Consider the following 13,233-nt stretch of genomic DNA (forward strand, 5'->3'; position numbering starts at 1 on the left):
CAAAATATTAACATTAAGACAATTGGGAGTTTCCTAGAAGAATAATATAATCTGCTTGCCTCAAGTATTTGTCAATGGGCTGCAGATTATAAGGTCATTTAAATTTTTCTTTCTCTTTGGTTCCCCACGTCATTTCTTGCTCTTTTTTTTTTTAATTTTTTTTTTATTTTATTTATGATAGTCACAGAGAGAGAGAGGCAGAGACACAGGCAGAGGGAGAAGCAGGCTCCATGCACCGGGAGCCTGATGTGGGATTCGATCCCGGGTCTCCAGGATCGCGCCCTGGGCCAAAGGCAGGCGCCAAACCACTGTGCCACCCAGGGATCCCCTCATTTCTTGCTCTTATTGGCCAATTGTAGGTCTTCTGTGGAGAAATACCTCTCCAAATGTTTAGGATAGGTTTACTTCTAAATAACAAACTGTGGGTGTAGCCCTTTGTGGTTCGTGCTTTATTGGGGGTTTCATCTTCTAGAATCCATACTTTGGAAAGCCCTGGCTGTAATCTGAGTCTCAGAATCCACAGCTCAGGGGGCACCTGGGTGGCTCAGTGGTTAAGTGTCTGCCTTTGGCTCAGGTTGTGGTCCCGGGATCCTGGGATGGAGTCCCGCAACAGATTCCCCACAGAGAGCCTGCTTCTCCCTCTGCTTATGTCTCTGCTGCTCTTTCAAATGAATAAATAAATAAAATCTTAAAAAAAAAAAAAAAAAAAGAACCCACTGTTCAAATTCACTTGGTTTGACAATATTCTAGCAGTGAAAACTGTTTCACTGGTCTACCTGTCTGATTTTCTGCCTTTGTTCAGTTTCTGGTCTGAACATTCCTCACTTTCCTCTCAACTCATGGATGCATTCAAGAGGATTTATCCTCCCCCCACCCCCCCCCCCCCGCCCCCAGCATTTTAGTTGTTTACAGTGGAAAGTTTCAACCTTGACTCCTATCTCACCATGTTACCAGAAACAAAAGTTGAGTTTCTTGAAATTTAAAAAATCTATTTCATGGGATGCCTGGGTGGCTCAGTGGTTGAGCATCTGTTTTCAGCTCAGGGTGTGATCCTGGAGTCCCGGGATCGAATTCCGCATTGGGCTCCCTGCATGGAGGCTGCTTCTCCTCCTTCTGCCTGTGTCTTTGCCTCTCATGAATAAATAAATAAATTTAAAAAAATCTATTTCATATATACATATATTTTTTTAAATAAATAAACAAAAATTATAAAAAAATCTTTCTTTTCAGTTCATTTTGGGATGCTCTCTTGGGCGAGGTTCCGTGGCCCTGCAAGGGAGCAAAGCCGGGGAGGTGGCGGGCAGGAAGTCGCGCCCAGGGGAGGGCAAGTGGGCTTTCTAAGCAGGGAGGGGTAGGGAGTTGTGTGTCTGTAGGGGTGATAGGTATTAGGGCATGTACTGGCAGACTTCGGGCGGTCTGCTGGTGGTGGGAAAGTTCCGAGGTGGGGGCCATAAGGTGGAGGGTCCGCTGCCATTTTGTTGGTGCCTCCCGATCCCCTTGATCCCACCAGCCCAACACTATTGACCTACTATCATTCATTATTTTTTACTTCTGCCTTTTCTAGGACTTCCTATAGATGGAATCATGTAGTACAGACTCTTGGGCCTGACTTCTTCCATTCAGCACAATGTTTTGGAGATCCATCCACATTCTTACATGTGTCAGTGGCTCATTCCTTTTTTGTTGCTGAGTAGCAATCCAGTGTTTAGATATATCACATTCAGGTAATTTTTGAGATAAGATTTCTGCATATTACAGGGCAGAGAAAAAGTCAATAAACAGAGGAAGAAGGGATCTATTAACGTGGAAGATTAATATAGACAATTTCTGCTGTATGTCCTTTTTTTAAAAAAAAAAAAGATTTTATTTATTCATGATAGACATAGAGAGAGAGAGAGGCAGAGACACAGGGAGAGGGAGAAGCAGGTCCATGCAGGGAGCCCGATCCTGGGACTCCAGGATCACGCCCTGGGGTGAAGGCAGGCGCTGAACCGCTGAGCCACCCAGGGATTCCCCCCCCGCCCCCCCCATATTCTTTATTAAAGAAAGTCTGGAGATGCTGGGGTGGCTCAGTGTTTGAGCGTCTGCCTTTGGCTCAGGGTGTGATCCTGGAGTCCTGGGATCGAGTCCCACATCCAGCTCCCTGCATGGAGCCTGCTTCTCCCTCTGCCTATGTCTCTGCCCCTCTTTCCGTGTCTCTCATGAATAAATAAAATCGAAGAAGAAGAAGAAAGAAGAAAGAAGAAGAAAAGAAAGAAAAAGAAAGAAAAAGAAAGAAGGAAAGAAAGAAGGAAGGAAGGAAGGAAGGAGAGAGAGAGAGAGAGAGAGAAAGAAAGAAAGAGAGAGAGAGAAAGAAAGAAAGAAAGAAAGAAGAAAGAAAGAAAGAAAGAAGAAAGAAAGAAAGAAAGAAAGAAAGAAAGAAAGAAAGAAAGAAAGAAGAAAGAAAGAGGGATCCCTGGGTGGCGCAGCGGTTTGGCACCTGCCTTTGGCCCAGGGCGCGATCCTGGAGACCCGGGATCGAATCCCACGTCGGGCTCCCGGTGCATGGAGCCTGCTTCTCCCCCTGCCTGTGTCTCTGCTTCTCTCTCTCTCTGTGACTATCATAAATAAATAAAAAAAAATTAAAAAAAAAAAAAAAAAAAAAGAAAGAAAGAAAGTCTTCCCATCTGTTTCTTCAGTCCTTTAAATCAAGATTTAAAGGACTGAATTTTGCTTTCAATGCTAATGAAATTCCAGATCCTGGCCTTCAAAAGCAAGTCTCAAAATTTTTAACAAATGTATCTGTGAAAGAAATTGTGACGTCGCCTCTTCCTTATTGCAACAGAGGGAGCAATAGGATTCTGCATTACCAAACTAGTTCAAAGAATCCCATTTGACAAGGAATTAAACTGGGAACCTTTGTAAAAATGTCAGTCTTGTTTACCATTTCTATTTGTGCCGATTGGAGACTTGATGACTACTTATATCTATTATCAACTTGCTAAGTTCTCTCTTAACTTAAATATATCCTTGGAAGTATAATTTGAAGAAAGGGATCATATAAGACTTTTGTCCTGGAAAATTACTTGCAAAATAAACTTATAATTCTATTTTTTTAATTTTTAAATTTTTATTTATTTATGATAGTCACAGAGAGAGAGAGAGAGAGAGAGAGAGAGAGAAAGAGGCAGAGACACAGGCAGAGGGAGAAGCAGGCTCCATGCACCGGGAGCCCGATGTGGGATTCGATCCCGGGTCTCCAGGATCGCGCCCTGGGCCAAAGGCAGGCGCCAAACCACTGCGCCGCCCAGGGATCCCGCAAAATAAACTTATAATTCTAATTAGTTTTCTTACTTGATCATGCGTTGGGTTTATTGCCCCAATAATATTGTGCTATTCGGTATTTTTATGTTCCTAAACGCAGCAAATACTCTAAGTATAAATACTGTCTCCTCAGATAAGAAGAAGATGATTGGCATAATGCAAAACATAAAAACCCCTAACTGTGCTAGGTTTTTATTTTTACAAAAAGATTGAGTCTGGTTTCATTTAAATTAATACCAAAGAATGAGAATAATTGTGAAAGAAGCGCCCTCCAGAGGCAGGAAAGCATTCAAATCATTTACACTTAAAATAGTACTTGGTTACAAAATTACACAATCACATGTGCCAAGAAAACATAATTCATTTCCTGTAACTGATTAAATCTTAACAACTCCAATACCACTAGTGGGTTGGTACCTTAAACTTGCCAATTAATAGGATTGCCATGTCTTCTGGTTTCAACAGACTGTTTGTGGCAAAGCAGCTCCTTCAGGTAAATTCTAAAGTCTTTTTTTTTTTTTTTAAGATTTTATTTATTTTTTCATGAGAGACACAGAGGGAGGCAGAAACATAGGCAGAGGGAGAAGCAGGCTCCCTGCAGGGAGCCCAATGTGGGACTCGATCCTAGGACCCCGGGTTTACGACCTGATCTGAAGGCAGGCACTCAACCACTGAGTCACCCAGGTGTCCTTAAAGTCTTGAGATTGTCTCCTCCTCTTCTTTCTGATATGTCTCCTGGAGGGTGAAATGGCTGTGTGGCCTCCTCTAAATGGGGAGAGAGAGTCTTACATATGCTCTCACAGAGTCTCTGGCGCCTCTGGTTCTGAAGTTTTCCTTATCTGGCTTCTGATCGCTGGCAACCTTGTTGGCTACTACCCTTGTCTGCATGCAGTGAAGTGTTGGTTTAATCTCTTAGTTTAGTCATGACTCAGTGGTACCTCCACTGATCATTGTCTCTTATTGGCTCCCGTTGACTCTAAGGATCTCTCTGAGTCTTACCTATGTCCTTGAACCACCCGGGGTTCAAGCAGAAACATGATTCCTCTGAAACACAGTGGGGTCTCAGGAAATTTCGGAGGCTGTTTTATGCTCTCTTTGCCTAGCTAGGGCACATTTCTATGTCTACACTTCTACACTTGGCAAAGGAGGGAGGTGAAAAGATATGCAGGTTACCCACCCACCTCAAAACACAAGTTCTTTGCCTTACAGAGACTTCCCCCTTCTTCCCTGATTCAAAGAATTTTTTAAAAAATATTTTATTTGTTTGTTTGTTTATTTAACAGAGAATGAAAGAGAGAGTGCACAGGCAAGGCAGAGGAGCACAGGGAGAGGGAAAAGCTAGATCCCAGGACCCAGAGATCATGACCAGTGCCAAAAGCAGATGCTTAATCGACTAAGCTACCCAAGTGTTCCTCATAAAGCAAAGTTAAGTCAGAACTATAAAGCAGGGGATCCCTGGGTGGCGCAGCCGTTTGGCGCCTGCCTTTGGCCCAGGGCGCGATCCTGGAGACCCGGGATCGAATCCCACGTCGGGCTCCCGGTGCATGGAGCCTGCTTCTCCCTCTGCCTGTGTCTCTGCCTCTCTCTCTCTCTCTCTCTCTGTGTGTGTGTGTGTGTGACTATCATAAATAAATAAAAATTAAAAAAAGAAATAAAAAAGAACTATAAAGCAGATTCAGGATTCCAAACTCAACGAAAATTCACCATGTGATTAAACTTGGCTTCTTACACAGCACACAAAGCAGGACAGAAGACAAGCCATACAACAAACAAGATAACAGAAGAGTGAAAAAAAAAAAAAAAAAGGGGGATCCCTGGGTGGCGCAGCGGTTTGGCGCCTGCCTTTGGCCCAGGGCGCGATCCTGGAGACCCAGGATCGAATCCCACGTTGGGCTCCTGGTGCATGGAGCCTGCTTCTCCCTCTGCCTATGTCTCTGCCTCTCTCTCTCACTGTGTGCCTATCATAAATTAAAAAAAAAAAAAAAAAAAAAAAAGATAACAGAAGAGTATAGGAAGTGAATGAACCAAAAGCAAAGTCAGTCTGTGGGTGCCTCAGTCTGGTCCAGGTCAGCTCCTGGCACTTAACTGCTTCTAATGCTCAAGCAGTGAAGGGTCTCTGTTATGTTTGGGGATCAATCTGGCAGAGGCTTTGGCTTTGGCAGCAGTTGCCTTTTTTAAGTGGTCAGACATAGAAGGGTCATGTCTGAAGAGTCTGACAGTTTGCTGCCAAAATCCTTCCCTTTTTAAAGGGATTGAATCAGTTGCAGGTCCGGGCAACCCTCCTCTGGTTCTGCACATTATCAGTTCTGGGGTTGTGAGGTGATGTTGTTGGTCTGGGCAGTATCTCCTAGATGGGGTACCTTTAACATTGCTTGACATAAGCTCCTGCTTGACATGAGAGACTCCATTTTGCTCTCTACAATAAGAAAAAGGGGTGCCTGGGTGGCTAAGTCAGTTGGATGGCCAGCTCTTCATTTTGGCTTAGGTCATGATCTCAGGGTCCTGGGATCAAGCCCTACTTGGGGCTCTGAGCTCAACAGGCAATCTGTTTGAGGATTCCCTCATCATCTCCTTCTGCCCCTCCTCTGCCCCTCTTTCCCTCTCCCTCCCTAAAATAAATCTTTAAAAATAATTGATAAGAAAAAGAAAGGCAGGGCACCTGGGTATCTCAGTGGTGGAACGTCTGCCTTTGGCTCAGGTCATGATCCTGGGGTCCTGGGATCAAGTCTCGCATCAGGCTCCCTGTAGGGAGCCTACTTCTCCCTCTGCTTATGTCTCCGCCTCTCTTGCTGTGTCGTTCATGAATAAATAAATAAAATCTTTAAAAAAAAAGATAAGGATAATTCGATGGAAAAGTAGGTAGGAGATTTCTTTTTTTTTTTTTAAGATTTTATTTATTTATTCATGAACAACACAGCAAGAGAGGCAGAGACATAAGCAGAGGGAGAAGCAGACTCTCCGCAAGAAGCCCAATGTGGGACTCGATCCTGGACCCCAGCATCATACCCTGAGCCGAAAGCAGACGCTCAACCGCTAAGCCACCCAGGCGTCCCAGGCAGGAGAATTAATAAATGAGTAAAATAAAATAAAACGGCACGTGCCTTATATGCTTTAGGAAACACATGTATACCAAAGGCCTGGGAGACCAAAGTATGAAAGGCTTTCACTTCATTGAGGCATTTTGTGATTTTGCATACAGCTGTCCCCTCCAAAATGAAGGACAAATTGCCTTATATGTGCTATGTACCACTAAATGAAAAAACAGAGAGACAATACTCAGGTGACCTAAGAGACAGTGTTTACCATACTTAGGTGTACTACTCTGATCTCCTTACCTGGTCACCTGAAATGAAGCCACATTTGAGTGGGACTCAGAGGAAGAGAAGTCTCTGCAGCTGGTCTAGTCTACAGTGCAACTTAGTCCTTTTGATCCCTTTGATATGCAGTGTTTGTGGCAGAGGCACTATATGGAACCTGTGGCAAGTTCTGACAGGAGAATGATAACAGAGGCCCTTGACTGTGACCTTTGACAAGTAAATATTCTCTCTTTGAAAATCAGCTCTTGGTTTATCAGCGCAGGGGTTTAGTGCCTGCCTTTGGCCCAGGGCGCGATCCTGGAGACCCGGGATCAAATCCCACGTCAGGCTCCCGGTGCATGGAGCCTGCTTCTCCCTCTGCCTGTGTCTCTGCCTCTCTCTTTCTCTCTCTGTGTGACTATCATAAATAAATAAAAATTAAAAACAAACAAACAAACAAACAAAAAACCCCAGAAAATCAGCTCTTGGCTTGCTGTTGGGCGGTGGACACAGAATTGCCATGGAACTCAAGCTGCTCATCACGAGCCCTGTAGTCCTCCTAAATATGAAGCTGGGTATCATCAAATAGAAATGATCTACATAAGGTGATGCTTGAGCAGATCCCGACGACCCAAGTGGCTCACAGTACCCGTACCCCTACTTCTACTGCGTTACTGCTTCCATTACTGTGACCTGATTAGATGTGTCCTGTTAGCAGTTGACTGTGATGGAAAGACATCTCTATTAGTCTATAGCTACTTTACCTGATATGTTGGCATTAGAAATAAATGGACTGCTGCACTCTTATGGCCCCAAATTGAGGATGTTGGGTGTAGGCAGGACTTCAAGAAATCCATCTATGTAGTTTTCCCAAAAGGAGAGAAAGCCAGAGGCAAAAATCTGCACTGATTCTTGGACAGAGGCTAATGGCTTGGCTAGATGGGGAATTAGAAGTAATATTAAAAGGAAGTCTGAGAGGAAGAACATAGATGAGACACTCAGAAGGGTCCCAAATGTGAGACTCTGTCAGGCTTCAGTTGCAGATTGCAGATATCACTGTAGTTGAAGGGGAAAAGGGTGTGCTATTAGGGATTAGGTGGCTTATACAATAGTTGAAAGGGTTAGAGGAATAAATTTTACATGGGGCTTGTAAGACCAACTTCCTGCCCCTAGACTCTCACCAATTCTTCTATGGTTGGGTAAGCTATAGCTGCCACCACAGGAAACTATCAAATTAATGAACTAGTAACCACAGAGCTGGTTTTTCTGCCATGATCCACAGCAGCAAAGTAGATACTCATACCCCAGCAAAGTAGTAGAGATTCACACTCTCCTCCTCTGTACTTAACTCGGTTAAGTCAGGTTTGTTTTTAAGATTTTATTTATTTATTCATGAGAGACACCCAGACAGAGGCAGAGACATAGGCAGAGGGAGAAGCAGGCGAGGAGCCCAATGCAGGACTCCACCCTGGGATCCTGGGATCACACCCTGAGCTGAAGGCAGATGTTCAACCACTGAGCCACCCAGGTGTCCCAGTCAGTCAGTTTTAAATTCAAGTCTCATGTAATTGCAAAATCAACAGATTCTTCATCACATCTGGAACCCTAACTGCAACAGGATCTAAGACTCAGCTTTAGCTTTCCAGACCATGTGTGTTGAGCCAACCAATCTATTATAGTGAGAATATTGGTGTCCTAGGTATAGAAGAGGCCTGGTTCTAAACAATCTAAACAAGTAGACAACATGACCTGTTCTGTAAATGGTGTCCAGCCTTTACTCTAGTTAGCCTAGAGCTCTCTATGAGCTTATGAACAAAGTGGTCATGGGGTGATTGATGGGGTTATGCAAGGGCTCAACAATATGGACTTTCTCTTACTAAGACAGACCTAGCTAGTTCCAACTTGGACCCCTTCCCTTAAGGAGGGAGAACTAATATGTCTTCACTATAGAAGAAACTTATTTTGGATTTCTATATATTTTCCCTGCCTACCATACTCTGCCAGCACCACCATCCGGGAAGTTATGGAATGCCTTATGTATGTATCAAGATGACATTCCACATATCACTGCTTTTGACCAAGGGAATTCACAGTGAAGGAAGTAGGGCAGTTGGGATATACAATTTAACCCCATGGTACTCCTTTGTCTTATTGTCTATTTTAGCTGGCCTTATAATATAGACCTTATTGAAAATAAGTCTTAGTTATTTGGCCAATCAGAAGACAACATCTAGGGCAGCCTGGGTGGCTCAGCAGTTGAGCGTCTACCTTTGTCTCCGGGCGTGATTCCAGAGTCCTGGGATCAAGTCCCACATCGGGCTCCCTGCTTCTCCTTCTGCCTGTGTCTCTGCCTCTCTCTGTGTGTCTCTAATGAATAAATAAATTTAAAAATCCTAAATAAAAGAAGACAACATCTCATAATATTAGAGTGGTATGCTATAGAATGTGCCACACACTCTGGACCAGGATCAACTGTAATGGAGCTACTTTTTTCTTTTTTCTTTTTCTTTCTTTCTTTTTTTTTTTTTTTTTGAGCTACTTTTTTCATACCCAGAATTCACAAGTGGTGCCTCTTACAGTGACACTTGTATCTGTAAGAAATCACCACAAATTTAGTGGCTCAAACCAACACATTTATGGTATTACAGTTCTGAAGGTCAGAAGTCTGAAATGGTTCTCACTGAACTAAAATCAAATGTCGTTATGGCTGTATGACTTTTGGAGGTTTTAGGGGCAAACCTGTCTCCTTGCCTTTTCCAACTTCTAGAGACTGCTCACATTCCTTGGCTCATGGCTCCCTTCCATTTTCTTTTTTTTTTTCTCTTTATTAGGTTTTTATTTTAATTCCAATATAGTTAACATGCAGTGTTATATTGGTTTCAGGTGTACAATATAATGATTCAACACTTCTATACATCACCCTGTGCTTATCACAGCAAGTGCACTCCTTAATCCCCATCACCTATTTCTCTCATCCCTCCACTCATACCTCCCCCCTGGTAACCATCAGTTTGTTCTCTATAGTTAGGAGTCTGATTCTTGGTCTCTCTCTCTCTCTTTTCTTTGCTTGTTTTGTTTTTTAAATTCCACATGAGTGAAATCATATGGTATTTATCTTTCTTTGTCTTTTTTTAAAGATTTTATTTATTTATTTATTTATTTATTTATTTATTTATTCATTCATTCATTCATGAGAGACAGAGAGAGAGAGGAGCAGAGACACAGGCAGAGGGAGAAGCAGGCTCCATGCAGGGAGCCTGATGTGGGACTTGATCCCAGGTCTCCAGAATCATGCCCTGGGCTGAAGGCGGCACTAAACCGCTGAGCCACCCAGGTTGCTCTATCCTTCTTTGTCTTATTTCACTTAGCATTACACTCTCTAGCTCCATCCATGTCATTGCAAATGGCAATAGAGGGGCACTGGGTGGTTCAGTGGTAGAGCATCTGCCTTTGGCTCAGGTCCTGGGATCGAATCCCACATCGGGCTTCCCACAGGGAACCTGCTTCTCCCTCTGCCTATGTCTCTCTGCCCTTCTCTCTGTGTCTCTCATGAATAAATAAATAAAATCTTTAAAAACAAAAAACAAGAAAACTCCACAAATAGCAAAAGAGAAATAAAAACAAAAATAAACTATTGGGACTATATCAAAATAAAACCTTCTGTACAGCAAAGGAAACAACAAGACTAAAAGGCAACCTACTGAATGGGGGAAGATATTTGCAAATGACATGTCCAATAACAGGTTAATATCCAAAATATATAAAGAACATATACAACACCCAAAAAACAAATAATCCAATTTAAAAATGAGCAGAAGACATGAACAAACATTTCAGAAGACATACAGATGGCCAATAGAAACATGAAAAGATGCTCAACATCACTCATCATCAGGGAAATGCAAAGCAAAACTACAATGAGGTATTACCTCAAACCTTTCAGAATGGCTAAAATTAAAAACACAAGAAACAGTAAGTATTGACAAGGATGTAGAGAAAAAGGAACCTTCTTACACTGTTGGTAGGAATGCAAACTGATAGCCACTGTGGAAAACGTGTGGAGGTTCCTCAAAAAGTTAAAAATAGGGCAGCCCAGGTGGCTCAGTGGTTTAGTACCACCTTCAGCCCACGGAGTGATCCTGGAGACCAGGGATCAAGTCCCACATCAGGCTCCCTGCATGGAGCCTGCTTTTCCCTCTGCCTGTGTCTCTGCTTCTGTGTGTGTGTGTTGTGTGTGTTTGTGTGTGTGTGTGTGTCATGAATAAATAAATAAAATCTTTAAAAAAAAAGTTAAAAATAGGTGTGCCTGTGTATCTCAGTTGGTTAAGTGTCTGCCTTTGGCTCAGATCATAATCTCAGGATTATGGGATGGAGGCCTGTGTCAGCCTCCTTGCTCAGCAGGGAGTCTGCTTCTCCCACTCCCTCTGCCCCTCTCCATGCTCATGCTCTCTCTCTCAAATAAATAAATAAAAGTTAAAAATAGAACTACCCTACGATCCAGCAATTTCACTACTGGCTATTTACCCCCAAAGTGCAAAAACACTAATTCAAAGGGATACGTTGGGATCCCTGGGTGGCGCAGCGGTTTGGTGCCTGCCTTTGGCCCAGGGTGTGATCCTGGAGACCCGGGATCGAATCCCACATCGGGCTCCCGGTGCATGGAGCCTGCTTCTCCTTCTGCCTGTGTCTCTGCCTCTCTGTCTCTCTCTGTGTGACTATCATGAATAAATAAATAAGATCTTAAAAAAAAAAAACAAAGGGATACGTGCACCCTTATGTTTATAGCAGCATTATTTATAGTAGCCAAATTATGGAAGTGACTCTCTTCCATTTTCAAAGCCGGCAATGGTTGGTCAACTCTTTTTTTTTTTTTTTTTTGGTCAATTCTTTTTCATGCTTCATCATTGACATTGAGTCTTCTGCCTCCCTCTGTCATTTATAAGGTAAAATGTGATTACATTGGGCCCACCTGTGATTACTTGTGATTACATTGGGCCCACTGGATAATCCAGGATACTCCCCTCCATCTCAAGGTCAACTAAATAACAATCTTAATGCCAGCTGGATCCTTAATACTTTTGCCATGCAACGTAACATATTCACAAGTTTTAGGTATTAAGATATGGCCATCTTTGGGGACTGTTATTCTACCTACCACATCATCAACTCTGAACTCTGCTAGGGAAAAGTTTGACCAGTTGGCACAATAGAGAGGGTCAGATTGCCACTTGGCCACTTTGGGCTCCTCACTGCAATGGGTCAACAGGGAAAAATAAAATTAACAGCATTGATTGGAATCATTAATCCCAATTTGCAAGAATAAATAAGTTTGTAAATACATGATGGTTCAAGGAGCATATAGATGGGACCTGGAGGGCCCCCAGGGGTACATCCTTATATAGCATGTCCAGTACTAGACATTTATGAAAGACTCCTTCAATTTCTTGTATAAGCAGGACCACCAAGGGCTTGGATCCTTCAGAAATGAAATTTGGGACACACTGGGGAAAGCTGAAGTTCTGCCCAAAGGCATAGAGAACATGGACCAACTAGAGAGGGCAGAGGTCATAAATTCCTACAGTCTTCTGCCATTAGTTGTGGAAATGAGAACTATAGTCTCCACCCATATTTCCTTCCTTAATTTTTCCTAAGTATATTCATCTATCTAAACTAACTTCTCTTTTAATTCCTTTCTCACCTTTAAAAAAGTTTATTATTTATTTAGGCAATCTTTACACCCAACCTGGGGCTTGAACTCATGACCCTGAGATCAAGAGTTGCATGCTCTTCCAACTGAGCCAGCCAAGTGAACCTCTTTTCCCACCTTTTTTTTTTTTTAAGATTTTATTTATTTATTCATGAGAGACACAGAGCGAGTGAGCGAGAGAGGTAGAGACACAGGCAGAGGGAGAAGCAGGCTTTCATGCAGGGAGCCTGACACGGGACTCGATCCCAGGACCCCAGGATCACACCCTGGGCTGAAGGCAGGCGCTAAACTGCTGAGCCACCCAGGGATCCCCTTTTCCCACCTTTTGAAAAACATAAATGCCATAATTGGTGATTGATGACTTTACAAGTTAGTCTTGTCATGAGCACAGTATGAAGGCGCACACATAAGTTGTGGCTTTCCACAATGTTAGCTTTATTCAATCATAAAGCAAAGTTAAATCAGAACTATAGGGGATCCCTGGGTGGCTCAGTGGTTTAGCCCCTGTCTTCGGCCCAGGGCATGATCCTGGGGTCCTGGGATCACAGCCTGGGATCCCTGCGTGGAGCCTACTTCTCCCTCTGCCTGTGTCTCTGCTTCTCTCTCTCTCTCTCTCTCTCTCTCTCTCTCTTTCTCTCTGTGTGTGTCTCTCATGAATAAATAAATAAAATCTTAAAAAAAAAAACTATAAAGCTAGTTCAGGATTTCAAACTCAATGAAAATTCACCATGTGATTAAACTTGGCTTCTTACACAGCACACAAAGCAGGACAGAAGACAAGCCATACAACAAACAAGATAACAGAAGAGTATAGAAAGTGAATGAACTGGAATGCCTGGGTGGCTCAGCGGTTGGGCGTCTGCCTTTGGCTCAGGGTGTGATCCTGGAGTCACAGTATTGAGTCCCACATTGGGCTCCCTGCATGGA

At 43.1% G+C, this 13,233-nt stretch overlaps 1 long non-coding RNA gene across 5 annotated transcripts in view; it reads left to right on the forward strand.

Annotated features, from left to right (window-relative positions):
• The window catches only part of LOC140636987 (uncharacterized), a 47,199-nt gene that overhangs the window by 18,899 nt on the left and 15,067 nt on the right, over positions 1-13,233 (forward strand). The gene's annotated exons all lie outside the window — the stretch shown is intronic.

The sequence above is a fragment of the Canis lupus genome, chromosome 7 (genome assembly GCF_048164855.1).
Source record: "Canis lupus baileyi chromosome 7, mCanLup2.hap1, whole genome shotgun sequence".
NCBI classification, from domain to species: domain Eukaryota; kingdom Metazoa; phylum Chordata; class Mammalia; order Carnivora; family Canidae; genus Canis; species Canis lupus.